This window comes from Saccopteryx leptura, chromosome 1 (genome assembly GCF_036850995.1).
Source record: "Saccopteryx leptura isolate mSacLep1 chromosome 1, mSacLep1_pri_phased_curated, whole genome shotgun sequence".
In the NCBI taxonomy this organism is placed as follows: domain Eukaryota; kingdom Metazoa; phylum Chordata; class Mammalia; order Chiroptera; family Emballonuridae; genus Saccopteryx; species Saccopteryx leptura.
In genome coordinates this window covers 239366450-239384403 of record NC_089503.1, presented here as the reverse complement: position 1 = coordinate 239384403, position 17954 = coordinate 239366450, and the positions used below count along the sequence as shown (strand labels likewise).

At 40.8% G+C, this 17954-nt stretch overlaps 1 protein-coding gene and 1 long non-coding RNA gene across 2 annotated transcripts in view; both read right to left on the bottom strand.

Moving 5' to 3' along the window:
• The window catches only part of XKR6 (XK related 6), a 259812-nt gene that overhangs the window by 179252 nt on the left and 62606 nt on the right, over window positions 1–17954 (bottom strand). The window lies entirely within an intron of this gene.
• Window positions 1516–2814, bottom strand: LOC136407718 (uncharacterized). Its single transcript, XR_010752000.1, has 2 exons — window positions 1879–2814; window positions 1516–1788 (listed from the first exon to the last, which is right to left on the bottom strand). It is a non-coding gene; the product is annotated as an uncharacterized lncRNA (long non-coding RNA).

Here is a 17954-nt window from a genome sequence, read left to right as displayed (position 1 = left end):
GGGGGTGCTCCAACTTTCATGGTGGGCGGTAGCGGAGCAACCAAAGTATAAATAAAAAGATAGATTTAACTATAGTAAGTTGTTATATAAAGATTTATTCTGCCAAACTTAGCGAAAATCCGACATAAAGTACTTGGTAAGTAATTATTATATGCTTTAACTTGCTGTAACTCTGCTTTATAAATTTTATAAAGTAAAGTTACTTCCCTACTTTATAAATCACAATTACTGTGGAACCGGTGGGCAGTTAGAAAATTTTACTACTAACAGAGATACAAAACGGGCAGTAGGTATAAAAAGGTTGACTACCCCTGATCTAATCCATCAGATGAGAAGTGATTATTCACAGCTGTAGCAACAGATGGCTCTGGGAAAAGAGAGAAGGGAAAGGAGGCAAGGGTTACTAGTCAGAAAAAATGAACAGGAATGGACAAGGTCAAGGACAAGGACAACTCTATGTCCAGATGAGGTAGACAATGGTACCATTAAGGATAGAGATACAGGAGGAAGGAGTTTGCAGTCTGTTTTGTTTTTTTTTTTTGTTTGTTTGTTTGTTTTTTTGTATTTTTCTGAAGCTGGAAATGGGGAGAGACAGTCAGACAGACTCCCACATGCGCCCGACCGGGATCCACCCGGCACGCCCACCAGGGGCGACGCTCTGCCCACCAGGGGCGACGCTCTGCCCACCAGGGGGTGATGCTCTGCCCCTCCGGGGCGTCGCTCTGCCGCGACCAGAGCCACTCTAGCGCCTGGGGCAGAGGCCAAGGAGCCATCCCCAGTGCCCGGGCCATCTTTGCTCCAATGGAGCCTTGGCTGCAGGAGGGGAAGAGAGAGACAGAGAGGAAGGAGGGGGGCGGGGTGGAGGAGCAAATGGGCACTTCTCCTATGTGCCCTGGCTGGGAATCGAACCCGGGTCCCCTGCAAGCCAGGCCGACGCTCTACCGCTGAGCCAACCGGCCAGGGCCTGCAGTCTGTTTTTAAATGAGCTGAAGTGCTGGTTTGAAGTCATGTTGCAAATGTAGCATAGGAAGCTTAGAAGCCATCAGCAGAAAAATCCCTGCAGCTGAAGGTCTGGGTGAACTTACACAGAGGAAGAACACGAAAGGAAAGTGCTGAAGTTCAGCTCTGGTAACCCCAAATCTAACCCACCCATGGAACCGTTAAATTCCCCAAGATTCACCTCACGCTAACTTGTCTTTCTTCCATATCCAACACCCAGCACAATGTCAAGCATTCAATAAATCGTTGCTGAATGAATGAAAGCTGTTATGTCCCTCATACAGGTCCACAATCTCTTATGGAAAACCGTATGGTTCAGAATTTTTTGCTCTGTAAAGTAATTGAGTGCAATAAACCCACAGGGTTCAAAGGTATGACTCCATTCTATGGTCAAGTGTACAAATATTCACAGTAAGTAGGATAAAGAAAGTCTACAAATACCCTTAAATCACTTTAGGCCAAGTTTTGTGCCAAACTTAAAAAGTTTTTAAGTTTTGTGTCAAACTTAAAAAAAAATTTCATGTTTTTGAATGTGAAATTACAGATAAGGAATTATGAGCCCACAGCATTGGTTTAAACTCTTCCACTACAATGCAGTGAGAAATACATTTTCCACTGAAATTCATCACACACAGAAACACAGGCCTACACATGTACAACTGAAACACAGATTTTTAAAATAATACTTAGCCTTACTATGTGTGAGACACTGATAGTTTTTATGTTACTCTGTTATATGATATTTTCAGAATTCTAGTTGTAGCTGATTAAATTGAGATTAAAGGCTACCTCTCTGTCTCTCCTGTCTCTCTCTCTCTCCCTCTGTCTTCTCTAAAAATGAATAAATAAAATTTAAAAAAAAGAGAGATTAAAGGCTACTAGTGCGTGGTGGCCTAAAGTTTGAAAAATACTGCCCAAGAGCCCTGCACAGTGTTTTGCACATGAGAGATATTGGCTAGGTGTCTACTAAGCAAAATAAAGAGTAATAATTGTGCAAACACCATTACAGACTTTGTACATGGAATGCTTTGACCTTGAGACCATCTCTAAATTTGGGGTGGTTAGGTGAGTACCCTGGCTGGAAAGATCTGTATCCTCTACAAGCTGTGATATGAGAGACACTGTGCTGGAGACGGGAAGGGATATCAAGGTTAATAAAAGATTAGGAGGAGAATTTGCTTAGTTCAGTTTGCCAGGAGCTGTCCATGGTCCTACCGCAAAGATAATAAGTGAGTAGACTGGAAAGAGGTCCAAAGATAAATTCTTCCTCCTTGACGGTGATCAAGAAGTTCATTTTGCTCTGCTTCTGGAGGAACCTTGGCCAGAAAAGAACTCAGGATGCCTTTCCATCTCTTTTGATCTTTCTGGTCCACAATAATCAATCCATCAGTTTTCATCATGGAATGTCAAAGCTGAAAGGGGTCTGAAGATCACATAATCCAGCCAGTCAGTCCCTTCACCTTACAGAAGGCAGTGTGGGGCGAGGTCAAGGTGGCTGGCCACAGGGCTCTCAGCATCAGGACACCTGGCTTGCCTGCTTGAGTGCCCACCCCGTAGCCCTGGCATGCCCAGTGTGGCCAGGTCTGCTGCCACCCCAGCCTTCTCAGTCACTGTTTATCTCAAGTGATAACCTCAACCACAGCACAGAGATGGCTATGCGGGGAAACTCCTCCGGCATGAGCTCCGTGTCTCCCTTGCTTCAGTGCTCGAGTGCGGGCTGGGTTTTGCCGCGTCAGCACCAATCCCTCTCCCATACCCCTAGCCTCTTAGTTATAATAGCGAGTTTTAGCAACATGATGACCTTTCTTCTTCTTTCTTCTTTTCTTCTTCTTCCTTCTTCCTTCTTCCTTCTTTCTTCTTTCTTCTTCTTCTTCTAACCTAAGATGTATTCAAATCTGGTTTAAGTGTTTTATATAGGAAAATGATATGAAAATAATGTACAAACTACTTCAGGTCACACCTGTCTCTCTTTATTTTTTATAAATAATAAATGTATTATCTGCTATAAAAATTTAGCACTTCCTACTCCAGTGTTTTAAAATTATCTACTTTTGTTTGAGACATGTATTTCTTGAACTGATCAGGGAACCGAAAACACAGAGAGGGGCCTCTCCTTGGAAGCCTCTCCCTCTTGCTCACCCCCAAATATCCTCCTTCAAATTATCCAGGGAGGTGAACACATTAGTGGATGCTGGGACCAACATTAATGGAGTAGTGACCAGCTGCCAGACACTAGACTTAAATTACCACCCCTACCCCCCTTCACAGCCCTATGAGGTGTCATCACCGCCACCGCCACCAGCACCACCATGTCCAGGGCTCTGAGATGCTAAGTTACTTGCTCAAAGCCAAAGCCTGTCTGTCTGTGCCTTCCTTCTCTGCTCCTGTGGACAGACTCGCTACTCCTTAAAATGCAAAGTGCTACGTAGGCAAATTTCCTTAAAAGACTTTTTAGTAGAACAACTCCAGGCTAGAGAAACAGGAGTGTATTTTCAATGTTAACTAATGGGCATTTAAATTTTGCAGAGAAATAAAACTGTTTTGGTTTGACTTTCTTTTCCCAAGTTGCAAATACTCATTTGCAAGGTTTACACCCATTTCAGTGAGGTGCTACTGTATATCAAGAAATAATGGATATTGGTTTAAAGAAGTATACAAATATATCACATGGATATTTGTAAATGCATTGTATCTTCTAATATAGTCTTTATATCCTGTATGTTCTTCAAATATATTACATCTGTAAATATTTTGTCTCGTCTAATTTAAAAAAATAACCCACTGGCAGTAGTGCAGTGACTCTTAAGGCAAGCATGAAAATCAGCCATGAAACTCAGAAATAACCACGTGCCTAGAACTGTCAACTTGTGAGATTGGCACTTTCAGAGCACACTGTAATTTTTCAGGGAGCTCCCCCAGCATACTGTTCTGAATCCCCTTCTTCAGGAAAGCACTCTGCCCTTTACTGTTAACAGATGGTGATAGGTAAGACAAAATGCACCCACTATGCTAGTAAAATTTAATGTTCAAAGCAAGCAAAAAATAAATAAATAAATAAAACTACATGCAACATGGATGTGCTCCTTTCTAAGTCTGTGGACTCGTGCAATGCATTCTTTTTTAAAATTTCTATTTCAGTGGCTCTGGGTTGTGACCCAGGCATTAGTGTTTTCAAAAGCTCTGACAGGTGATTCTATGTACACATCAGGTTAAGACCAGGTCACATTCAATTATTGGTTGTAGTTACCTCAAAATATTTGTTGCTAATTCCTAACTCCAGAGACTTCCAACTTAAACTATCTTTATTAATGGTCCTGCAATTTCAGGACCAGGAAGAGATTTTTAAGCATAAAAGCAGAAGAAAATACAAAAAGATTGATAAGTTTGATTAGGTAAAAGTGCAAAATTTCCTGAATGTCAAAAATATAGACAAAAGTGAATATCTTAATGTAGACAGCGCTTTCAGAGATCATTAAACAACAACAAAACAAAGCAAACTTCAAGAGAAAAATGAGCCATTTTCTAAGAGGCATTTTACAAAAGAAAAGAGTGTAAGGAATTCAGTCTCACTGGAGATCAAATATTTGCAAGTGAAAACAAAGGGATATCATTTTAAACTGTCAATGAGGCAAAGTTTAAAAACAATACCCAATATAGCCAGAGTGCCTGTTAATTAAGGGTATAAATTGGACCACCATTTTGGGATACGCTTGCTAATATATATCAAAAAGCATCATTCATCCAACAAATATTTTCAATATATTTTTTGCCTGACCTGTGGTGGCGCAGTGGATAAAGCATCGACCTGGAATGCTGAGATTGCTGGTTCAAATCCCAGGGCTTACAGAGTCAAGGCACATATGAGAAGCAACTACTATTATCCAACCGGCTCTACTAAGCAACTACTACTCTCCAGCTCCTCCCCTCCCCCCTTTCTCTTTCTCTCTCCTTTCTCTAAAAATCAGTAAATAAAACCTTTCATAAATAAATATATTTTGAGTTGGTAATTCCATTTCTCAGTATTCAATCTAAGGCAGGGGTCTCAAACTCAACTCAGCATGTGGGCCGCAGAGCAAGATCACAGCCGTTCAGCGGGCCGCACTAGGTCTACAAAAGGCAACACTTTTCAGTGTCACAAAACGACCAGAAACTGTAGTTCGCATCACAACTGCTGTTAACTAAGCTAATATCTAGCTAGGATGCTAGAGAAATGAAAAATACAAGTAGGCCCCTAGGCTTACTTAATTTTATCCAAAATATTTTGAACTTCGTGGATTAGTCTGCAGGCCGCACAAAATTGTTCGGCGGGCCGCGAGTTTGAGACCCCTGGTCTAAGGGAATAGTCAGAGCTGTGCAGATTTAATACAACGGTTTTCCCTTGCAGTATAATATATTAAACGGTAGGAAACAAACGAAATGGTCATCAATAGGGGTGGCTGGATAAACTACATTATTCCATCAGCTGAAACATCAACTAACAAAATAATCCAAAAAAACTCTTCAATCATATTTCAAAATTTGGGAAAACATTCATTCTAAGACCCTTAAGTGAAAACGTAGGCTACAAAACTTTAATAACAAAATAACAATAATAAATAATGATGTCATCATCTCAGGAATGATACCCACCGAAATGATAACACTAATTAATTATCATTGAGTAGTAGTATAGTGATTTCTTTTCCTTTTCCGTTTCCTTTCCTTTCCAAAATTTTTGCAGGGAGCAGGCATTACATTTATAACAAGACACTACACAAACACCGAAAAATCAAGGCATTCATACTTTTGAGCAGAATGAGGTATCAAATGAATCAAATCTTTCTGTGCTGCCATTGAATTGCTTGGCACCAAATGCCTGGGACAACATGGACAAGGATGCACCAATACCAATAATAGCAGCCTTTCCCTGAGGAAAAGGCAGAAATTGTGAAAATAAAAGGCCGTATCAGAGTCATTTAGCCTCAAGGGCCAGCAGGGCCTCCACTACCCTGCTGGGACTCAGGACTCAGACTCACAAATGCCACCCTGGATTCCTAGGCTTGTAGCTTTCTCTTTGACAATATTTAGCTACTTCTCAGCATACACCATATGAAGAATAAGCTTAATCACGACCTCACTGGAAGTTACCCAAGGAGCAAATTCAAATCTAGCTGGAATAAAGACATCCTGTTTCTGGTTGGCAAACTTTGAGCAAGAGTTAGCCCACTTGCATATGATTTGCACATTTTTTGTACCATCTGACAGGAACAGTGCTCCATAAATCAATGCCACCGAGCTCTTAAGTTCTTATGTTAGATGAAAGGCAGCCCATAGTCAAGGTACACCTGATTTTCCCAAAGACAGCTAAGTTTGTCACCAGCAGGGCACTTGCCACTGGGTCAACTCTAAGACCCCTCATATAACCTTTCTGCCCCCTAGTACATTAGCTCCCCCTGCCAGACCTCAGGAGACATAATAATAGATGTGTTTATGTTCTCTATTGAACTTCCAGAAATATTTCAGTCCCACCTCCCCACTTCCTCCCCACTTCTCCATTCACGATGCAACAATCAAATTAAAACTAGTATGATAAAAACACGCCGGAGTAGTTAGAAAACTTGGCTTCTAGCATAGCTTTAGACAACCCACCTCTTGAAAACTTATTCTGTGTAAAAAGCAACATAGCAGCACCGCTCAACTCTCAGGGTCATTATCAAGTTTCCATTATGTGGAAATTCTTGGAAAGCTAAACCCTTGCTACTCCATGTAACATGTGGACCTGTGGTACTGGCTTCACCTGCAAACTTGCTGAAAAAACAGATTTCCAAGTCCCACTCTAGAAATATTGAATCTGAATTTGCAATTGAACTAGGTGCCCAGGTTACTTACACACACACACACACACACACACACACACACACACACCCTGAGAAGGTGTGAGCTGGAGCATTATTTCTGAAAGCTACACATGAGCTAGGGAACCCAGTGGATAGTCTGAATGCAAGGTCCTACTTTTACCAGTCTTTGGTTTTCCCCGATGTTATGAATACCATGTGTACCTTTCACCCCTAGAACATGATGTCAGAAAGCACGCTATAGAATGGTTTCTGATCTCCAGCTGGAGGACAGGGAATGTCTCAACAGAGCTATACAGGAAAGCTCTCTCTGCGCAAATCCCCGAGCTTCTCATGGGTTAGGATCACATGTTTCTACTTTCCTTTTCAATTAAATACTGCTTACAGAAAAATTCAAACTACCTCCTTTAGAGTATTTAAAGGATTATTTACCGCTTGCATAGGTGAAAAATACCTTAGAAATCTTCCCTTAAATTTTAGCCTATTTGCATTGTTGAAGGTATTCAAGAGTTTTCTTTGTGGGGTTTTTTTTTTCCCTTCTTTTGAATCTTGAAGTGGGGGAGGATTCAAATTTGCTGTATTTCAAAGTTTTGTTTTGTTTTTTTAAATAGACTTCCAGGCCTTGGAACTCTTTGGAATATTCACCCATAGAACCATTTTAAATTATCAGCTTCTGACTTTAGTCCGTAGAAGTCTAACGTAGAGTGGTCACAGTAAGAATTTTATCGATGTGGTCTAAAAGAAAACAAGAGTCCTGAGAGCATCCTCCCTCGTCCTTGAGCCCTGGGGGAGCCTAGGCAAACCCGAGGAGGCATGCTGTCATTCTCCCACTTCTGCCTGAAGACCACACGTGACACCCACAGCCCACTACCTCCTCATGAACACCTGAGTTCCATGTTAGAGCTCTCCTCCCCACCAAACAAAGCTCCCTCTCCTTCAGAGCTTTTCTTACTGTGAACCAAACTCCCATGATGAAAAACTCTAAGCTCAGTGGGTCTGTCCAGTTGACTTTTGTAAACCCTGGCCTCTAGCACAATGCCTGCCACCAAAGCTATTGCTGAACCACTATCTATTCAATGTACTAATCCACTAAAGACAGTTTTTAAAGGCAGTGCTTACTATTAGCACAAGTCACCCTCTACTTGGGGGAATGTTAGGCGTAATCGCTTTAAGTCAGGGGTCGGGAACCTTTTTGGCTGAGAGAGCCATGAATGCCACATATTTTAAAATGTAATTCCGTGCGAGCCATACAACGACCCGTGTATGTTATGCATTATCCAATAAAAATTTGGTGTTCTCCCGGAGGACAACTATGATTGGCTCCAGCCACCTGCAACCATGAACATGAGCGGTAGGAAATGAATGGATTGTAATACATGAGAATGTTTTATATGTTTAATGTTATTTTTTATTAAAGATTTGTCTGCGAGCCAGATGCGGCCATCAAAAGAGCCACATCTGGCTCGCAAGCCATAGGTTCCCGACCAGTTTTAAGTGAACATTCAGGTAGCGAAAGAGCTGAAAACAGAAATGGCACCACTAGACACGGGGTCAGGCCCTGAGGCCAGCTCCTCTAAGGTAGTTGTCACTTTTTTAGAAGTCCTTGACTTCCTTCCAAACTCTTTAAAAATTCGAGTAGGGGATTCATTCATTCACTCACTCAAATACTGTATAATTATTAAATTTCTAACATATGCCAGGTATTATTTTAGGTTCTGAAGAAAGAGCTAGAAACAAAACAAAGACGGCCCTCTCTGAATTTCTATTGTGGGAGACAAGTCTCTAATGGCAGCTCGTGTCCACTGCTATGAGGGAATATGGAAGATAAGGAAGGAGATGCTACTGTAGGTGGGATGGTCAGAGAAAACCTGATGATCAGACATCTGAGCAGAGCTAAACGAAGCAAGAGGAGGAGTACCTGGGAGGAGCATTGTAGGCTAAGGAAACAGCTAGTGCAAAGACCCTGGGACTGAAAAGAATGGGATGCACTGACAGGGCTGGCTGGCGAGTAGAAGAGGCGACACAGCCACAATGTTTTAGAAGAGCAAATAGATCTTATGACTTCAACTTAAGCTAAGCCTTTTACATAACAGGAAACCGAATCTTGATCACCGAGGTCCACTCATTGTGTTCAGTGCACAGCAGTTTAACCAGGAACCATCTAAAGAAGGAAAGTGGCTGAGGAGGGTGGCAGCTAGGGAAGGCAACACCGACTCATCCAGTAGACCAGGGGTCCCCAAACTTTTACACAGGGGGCCAGTTCACTGTCCCTCAGACCGTTGGAGGGCCGGACTATAAAAAAACTATGAACAAATCCCTATGCACACTGCACATATCTTATTTTAAAGTAAAAAAACAAAACGGGAACAAATACAATATTTAAAATAAAGAACAAGTAAATTTAAATCAACAAACTGACCAGTATTTCAATGGGAACTATGGGCCTGCTTTTGGCTAATAAGATGGTCAATGTCCGGTTCCATATTTGTCACTGCTAGCCGTTAACAAGTGATATGACGCGCTTCCGGAGCCGTGATGTGTGTGTCCCGCGTCACTGGAAGTAGTACTGTACGTGAGCGATGCCGCCACATACAGGACTCCAGGAGCACAGGATGCGGATAACCACTAATGAAAGAGGTGCCCCTTCTGGTAGTGCGGCGGGGGCCGGATAAATGGCCTCAGCGGGCCGCCGTAGTTTGGGGACCCCTGTAGTAGACCATACAAGTCCCCGCCCCCTGCCGCCCCTGGAAAGAACCTACTAACACACTTAACCCTTGCCAAAGCATCCTACATAAATGGATCAGCATCATTCCACAGGATTTTCAACTTCTCAGCAAAATGTGTCGTCTTGTTGGTCTGCCTAATTAAACTTGGAATCAAAGAGGTTTCATGGGAGAAAACCAGAAAGTTCCATTTTTAGTTGGGCGTTGAGATGTGCTCATCATCTTATACTCCAAAAGCTTCCAGGAGTTGGCCTCGGAGCTAGCGCTCTGAAAGCCAGCTGCACACAGGGTTCACGGACAGCGGGTGCTCCCGACAGGGCCGCGGCACCCAGGAAGAGTTCCACATTGGCTCATGCAGAAAATACAATCCTTAATAAATAACAAGACAAGAATAAACCGCAGCACGTACTCACAACGGTAAACCTCAAACCTACGGTTGCCCCACCTTGTAGAATCTACTGAGGACAAGGTGAAATTCTAGGTCACCTGCTGATGGCAGTTTTTTTAGAGGAAATGAATCCTAATTATTATCTGCTATTTTAACAGATAAATTAAAAAAAAGTAAAACCTAGGGGAAAGGAGAAACTATAATTTGCTACAATGACTTCCTGGAAGGATGTTATCTAAAAATTCAAACAAGAGTTGTTTATGCTGGTAGGTGTGAACAGCAATGTTCCAACACTTGTTTTAGACTCCCTAAAATGGAGAAACCTGACTGCTCAGACATTCAGAGTCCTGCTGAGTCAGGCCACGTACTGGGGAGGCACAGGCAGAGCCAGCCGTGAACCACGTTTGCCTCAACTGGGCACTGTACTAAATTGAAAGTGGAAAACTATCCTACAACATGAATATTTTACTATTTTCTAGAGAATTCCACAAATGGGGCTTTTAAAATTGCATAACCCGTTCCATGATGGGGTTTGCTAAGGTCAAAACTGGGCCTAAAGAGGCCACGTTAGATCTGAAGAAAATCCTAAGCCTAAGGGAAATTTTCAGTTACTATTTAACGAAAAATGCAACTTGGTTTGCAGCAAGAATGAGATATAGAGAGAAGGAAAGAAAAAAACAAACACCTAAATTCCCTATTATAACTGTGTCATCAAAAACCCATAGTGTGGAACTTGTACTTTCTCTTCAAAATAAAAAAATTGCACACCTGCCTCAATTTTGGGGTCACAGTTTAGGAAAAAATATTCAATCACTATATATTGATTTATAATCTTTTTGCTACAAAATTGAAAATGCTCAAAAGATTTAATCCATCTTTTTTTTTAAGCGAGAGACAGAGACTGGGAGAGAGACAGAGGGACAGAGACAGGAAAAAGAAGCATCAATTCTTCATTGCGGCACCTTAGTTGTCCATCAACTGCTTTCTCACATATGCCTTGATCTGGAGGTCTATAGCCAAGCCAGTGACCTTGGGCTCAAGCCAGCAACCACAGGGTCAAGTCTACGATCCCACACTCAAGCCAGCAACCGCACGCTCAAGCCAGATGAGCCTGTGCTCAAGCGAGCCTCCTCAGGATTTTAAACCGGGGCTTCTGCACCCCAGGAAGGATACCCTGCATACAGCAAACGAAGTCCCTAGTGTCTCTCCAACCAGCTTCATTTTTTTATTAATTTCATTCTTGCTTTCAAGTCCCAGTGAAATGTAGAAAAGCAGGTGTCTACCTCACTAATCATAGACCTGGGTTTAATAATTCAAAGTTGGGTCTCCAAAGAAAAAAGTCTCTAAGGAAAACCCTTAATGGAGAATAACGGCAAGCTTTCCCTAATGAGCAATTCAGTGAGAATTTTACAATAACCCCGGAGATAAATGGAGGTACTTTGGAGAATTGTAAAGCACGACTAGAGATCACAGACTCCCTCTGAACTTGCCTACGAGCACCCATTTAAGGACAAACCCTCACCTTAAAGATGCCAAAGGCAGAAACCTCAGTATCTTTCTTGGAAATCCACCCCTTGACATGTCTTCTGTATCACTTAGCACAGTGCCTAGCACATATGTGGAAAAGCTTAGAAAGAAATTGGTACTTAGCTTACATTTTTCTGAAAATAATGTCCTTTCACTGGAAATATGGTGAACCCCAAGCAACCCCAGCACATCATGGATTCATCCTGAGTTTCTGCTTCTCCAGGATCCTTTGTTTCACTTCTTTAAAACTAATTGTTAAAAAGTCTAGTCACACAAGACTATGGCATATGAAGTTAATCTTAAACTTGTTATTAGAGATAAGCAGAAATAAAAATAAAAGCACTGAGGCCTGATCAGGCAGTGGCGCAGTGGATAGAGCGTCGGACTGGGATGCGGAAGGACCCAGGTTTGAGACCCCAGGATAGCCAGCTTGAGCATGGGCTCATCTGGCTTGAGCAAAAGAGCTCATCAGCTTGGAACCAAGGTCACTGGCTCAAGTGGGGGGTTACTCAGTCTGCTGAAGGCCCGTGGTCAAAGCACATGTGAGAAAGCAATCAATGAACAACTATGGTGTCGCAACGAAAAACTGATGATTGATGCTTCTCATCTCTCTCTGTTCCTGTCTGTCTGTCTCTGTCTATCCCTCTGACTCTCTCTTTGTCCCTGTAAAAAAAATAAAGTTAAAAATAAATAAATAAATAAATAAATAAAAAATAAATAAATAAAAGCACTGAGAACCACTGCATTGATTTTGGTCATCTATATATTAGTGTAGAATTTTTTGTAGGTTAACCATTCTGCAGGTAGAAAAAATTATCTTCAAGGCAATCTAAATGATTTCTTCCAAATTAGTGTTGTAGAACATCTTTGCATCCTTTTCACAAAAAACTATTGTTTAACTCAGATTCCCAGATAGCCTTTGGTTTAAACGGGATACTAGCTGTCTTTTAGTGGCCAACATAAACTTCCATGACTCCCATCCTACAGAAATGCTGACAATTACCTCAATTTTCCCAAACTATACTCTGGCACCCTGATCAGTGTCCTGTGAAGTATGGGCTGTTAGATAAGCAATTGGGACCCTAATACTAGTATTATATGGCTCCAAGAAGCAGCAGCTCCCAATCTTTTGATGCCACAGACCAGTAAGTTTTTAAGATGTCTTTAAAGAACTTGGCATGACAAGCCTTTCATTTTACCAAATAAGGGCATAGAGTAGAGACACGGACATAGAAGTTCAAAGAACAATCTTTAAACCAGAAAATGTGAAGTCCCTAGACTGTCATTTTCCTATTTTGCCTCAGATTTAACTCCCCCACCCTTCCAACACTGGTCATTCAGAATCTGTAGAGATAAACTTCTAGTATCAAGCTTCCTACCTTGAGTTCAGGTCCCTGGGCACAGCTTACATACAGACCCACAACGTAGCTGATCTCAGGTGGAGGGAGGGTATCTTTCTTTTCCCTTCATACTACATATTCTACCCCCACCATTCCTACGGAGTCACTATCACTGTTAACTTGGATAGAAAAAGGTTGCTAACCACTGAGACAATCACATTTATAGATCTTTTTGTTCATTACCTTAACTTGCAGCACATATTTGACTTGCCTTTAACTCACACATATTTTATTGAACAAAAATTTAATTACTAAAATCTCCTTCAGAGTACAAAGCTATACTTTATTTGGACAAAGTCAGCCACATACACAGAAAAGCTCGATACACATCTATGGCCAGCTCCTTCCGAAGCACTGTGTAATGACAGCCAAAGGCTTGGAAACTGAAGTCGCAGGCCCTGTGTACAGTATTTCCATATGTGGAAAACAAACACATCTAAGTGCCTCCCAAGAACACTTGTACATTACATAAAAAGTAAGAATGGTATCATGTACCATTAAATTTTATTCAAAGAATAATATCAAATTATAGGTTTTAAATGAGACCAGTTAACTTTATCAGAGAAAGAACCAGAAAATGATTGTATACAGTAAATACTGTTTTTACACAAAAGATTCGCACTTGTTTCTGAAAACTATGTGTAATTAATTCTTAGAGTAATACCATGTTTTAAATGTGTCAGAGTAATTTGGTAATTTTTAAGTTTGTTCTCTTCCTCATAAACACACCTGGATAGTTCTTGTAGATTAATCTAAAATTTGGCTTTTTTTTTTTTTAAAACAAATCATGCTGAAAATCTCACTGACATGATAGTTTCCTCTGCACAATTTGTTTTCACTGGCACCCAGAAGGAGCACATGGATCTCTCCAACCATCTCATTAACTCAGGACACCAGGAACTAGCAGGCTTGTACAGAAGTCAGTTCTGGTTCTTCCCAGGCTTGGGGCATGAGAGGTCCGTTCCTGGCCTCAGAGAACGGGTGGAGAGGAGGAGTGGACAGCCACACCCAGCAGAGTGCCAGTGCAGAAGACATCCAATGGAGGCCACTGTCAACACCTCAGTTAAAAGGCTAAATTTTAAAATGCTCTAATTTTTTTTTAGCAAGAGACAGAGAGAGAGTGAGGGACATACAGGGATAGACAGGCAGGGAGACAGAAGCATCAATTCTTCATTGCAGCACCTTAGTTGTTCATAGATTGCTTTCTGATATGTGCCTTGACCAGGGGGCTCCAGCAGAGCGAGTGACCCCTTGCTCAAGCCAGTGACCTTGGACTCAAGCCAGCGACCTTTGGGCTCAAACCAGGGACCTCGGGGTTTTGAACCTGGGTCCTCTGCATCCCAGGCTGATGCTCTATCCACTGCACCACTGCATGGTCAGATAATATGCTATAAGTTTTTATAAGAAGCCTTAGATAACCAAGATCTGTAAGTCAAATTCTATTTTGTTTCCCCACAAGAACACACAGGGAGACAGGCATGAAAGAACAGTGGATTCTTTATAGTAAGGCAACTGAACATCTCCCATTGCAATCAGGACAAAATGGGACAATGGGAGGAAGAAGCCTAAAAGTGTGGTTATACTTCTATCTTGACCTGACTGAGGGACTAAAATCAGGTAACATATAGACCTAACAGGACTCCATTCAATTTGGCAATCATACACACTTGATGTTTGCCCCACTTGAAGTCGACAGTACAGAAAAGGATAGAAAACAAGTTTCGGAGCAGGGACACTAAGGCTCCTATTCCACATGTGGAATTGTGAGGCACACATTTTAAAAGCCCAAAACACTATATTCCAAAAAGAAACAAAAAACACCTTCATATCCAGAATGAATATCGTCTAACTTTCAGACAAGCTGAATACCCAGGTTCCACTCCGCCAGTGTGAACAATCAGGAATAGACTATACTGCCAGAGGTGTTTTAAAGACTACAGTTGTGTTTTTCTTACATTAAAGATACATTTTATGAGGTTACTTTATGTGTGTGTAGGTCCAATTCATAAAGACAGTCATATTATACTTTATGTGCTCTTCCAGATGTGCTGTTGTCAATCTGATGATGCTCTCCGATCTCTCTAATCAGTCCCCAAATTAGTTTCTTCAGATTTCTTCATTTTTCAAGGATAACCTTCTCAGCGAAGCTGTATTTTGCAGAAATGTCCCAGTGAGTGACATAACAAGGATGTAAGCCGAGATTCCAAACTGGAGATTAGAGTCATTCATATGGAATTATTTTGTTGAAACATACTTCTAATAATACAAATCACATGCATCCATTTTGTGTCAAAATATGAACTGAAGACAGTTTAAACGTATAAATGGACTAATAAAGTTCAGAAATAATAATACATTCAGGAAACTTGAAAGCAGTCGAACAAATTACCTGGGAATATCCATAATTTTCCTCTTTTTTCCTAAAAAGTCTCCACAGTTCAGTACTACAAATCTCAGAGTCACAAAATAACAAAATTACAAATTTCTAATCACTACGTTGACTTGAAGTATATATTTTACACCATGAAATTGATATTCTAAGACAGAAAAGTCACACTTAGATTAAAAAAAACCTTTATAATCATTAAGCATTTTAGACAAAAATATGCCCATTTAAAAAAATAAAACATTGTTTAGCTTACTATGAAATGAACACCCAAACTCAGCTGCAGGTAGCTATTATTAGGAGGGCCCTGCCATACCTTCATGACTTGGGCTCTATTTCTATCACTTGTACTTTTTGGGGCATCCCTTTGCAGAGAACTTTCACTCCATTACATTACAAAGCTCTGAACTTACGGTAAAAGTTCAATGTATAAAGCACGAAGTGACTGTCAAACTTTGAGACTATTCAAAGGTCGTAAAAAACCACTAAGGAAAAGTGACAGTAAATCAGAGCAAGGTCAGAAGTACAGTGAAGGTGATCTTTTAGATAAGGGCTTCCTGACCTGACTACCAAGGGCTGTATCTTACCCTCAGAAATTAAGTTTTGGTGGGCAAAGAATCCAAAGCTGTCTTCAGTATATAAAAGAGGGTCTATAACTTTAAAGTACCATGGTTTTGGCTATTTCTCTGTCCATCCTTACATACTTATTGTACCCAAATTTACTGGACCCATTCATCCTTGGACAAACGGAGTCAGATTTCTACATTCCCACAGTGATGTGCCAGAACAAGAAATGCAGTGATCCCAGAAGGTAAAGATTTTCCCAGGAGACACCTAGTGAAATGCTGTTAAAGTACAACTGTGGCCTGACCTGTGGTGGCGCAATGGATAAAGCGTCAACCTGGAAATGCTGAGGTCGCCGGTTCGAAACCCTGGGCTTGCCTGGTCAAGGCACATATGGGAGTTGATGCTTCCAGCTCCTCCCCCCTTCTCTCTCTCCTTGCTCTCTCTCCTGTCTCTCTCCTCTCTAAAATGAATAAATAAAATTAAAAAAATAAAAAATTAAAAAAATTAAAATAATGTGTTAATTAAAAAAAAAAAAGAAAAAAAAGTACAACTGAGCCCAGCATTAAACAAATTTAAGGTTTGACTTCAAGTTTCTGGAAAGCAACCAACAAATACTGATTGTGTTCATGTCATCATAATTCCCTACTATGCTCAGCTTTCTACATTATTTTCGAACTTTGTATGACAGGAACAAAAGATCCATTTTTATAATTTTTTTCTCTGATACCTAAGATACTTATTTTGAATTAAGTTCATCTTTGAGCCATATACTCATTTATAACATACCAGAATAAAATCAAACTCATTGTTAGGAAATGCATTAGTATTTCCCAACATCACCTGCCACTACCCTTAAAGTAATACAGTGTAACTGTGAACTATCTTGATCAAGATTACAGTACCTTCTGTCCCAGGGATTCTACACACTATCTCATAATTCCAAGAAACCACTCCCTTCCCTTAGTTTACTTATATATGAATTTATCACCCTTCCCATCATTTTTCATTCTTAGGCTCTTAAGTATTTCCCTCTCTTGGGACTATTTCATTTGCACTCAGTGTTCAGAATCTAAGAAGGTCTTTAAAATATTCATTCCAGTAGGGAACAAGTTTTTTCCTGCCTGTCTAATTCCTTCTGGGTATATCAAATGACAAAGCCCAGTCAATATTGTGGCTAGAATTGGCTAAGAGGAAACACCTCTATTGACAAAAGTATCCCAGAAGGAGAATTTTTAAAAAGCCAGTTGTAATGGGAAAGCAGCTAAACACACAATCCACATTTAGATTAAAACTTGATTTTTTTAAAAATCTAATGTTTTTACTGTGCCATCTCTTAATATCTATCAGCCAATTCCCCTTAAAAGAAAACAAAGGGGTGGGGGCATTAACAGTGCAGCCTATTCTGTTTCTAAAAGAACTCTAATAGCAATGTTATTTAAAAAAAACTATACACCGATTTCTGTATTACTGGACAATCTGCCAAAAATAAAACTTGCAAAAAAACGATCATGTTAACATTCTGCTGAGCTACCACTCCATCTCTACAGCTCCTTGCATTCTCCCATCCTTTCCCTTGGTCCTTTTTCACTTGCTCTGATTATGGTCTTAAAATTCAATCTTTCCTCAGATCTGGTCAAAAGAGTAGGGCAAGTGGGCACCTGAATTACTGGAGGGAACACTTTGTAAACTATATGAATGTCTAGCCCCTGTGCTATACACCAGAAACGAATACTAAAGAAAAGTGTTAAAAGCAAACTGTAATGGGGGTGAGGGGAGTAGGGAGGCTGTCCAGTCACATTTGATCAGCCATACAATTATCTGCCCCAGAATGTTCCTCACATCTCTTAATTTCCACAGGAACAGACCAGAGAAAATGACAACCACGGTAATGCCCTTTGAATCGCCCAAGGAATGTCCGCCTCTCCTATCAGATTCAGGTCTCCATCCATCCATCCACTCATGGTCAAGGCCCAAATTTGAACATTCTGGGCCAACACGACAGTGGCCTACAGTTTGAAAAGTGTGTTGGGGTGTATAAAATATAGCAAACATTTTGTTGTTGTTGATAGTTTTCTCTAGTTTTTTGGCTTATGACAACAAACTTTTCTTTCTCACAGGTCTGGAGGCTAG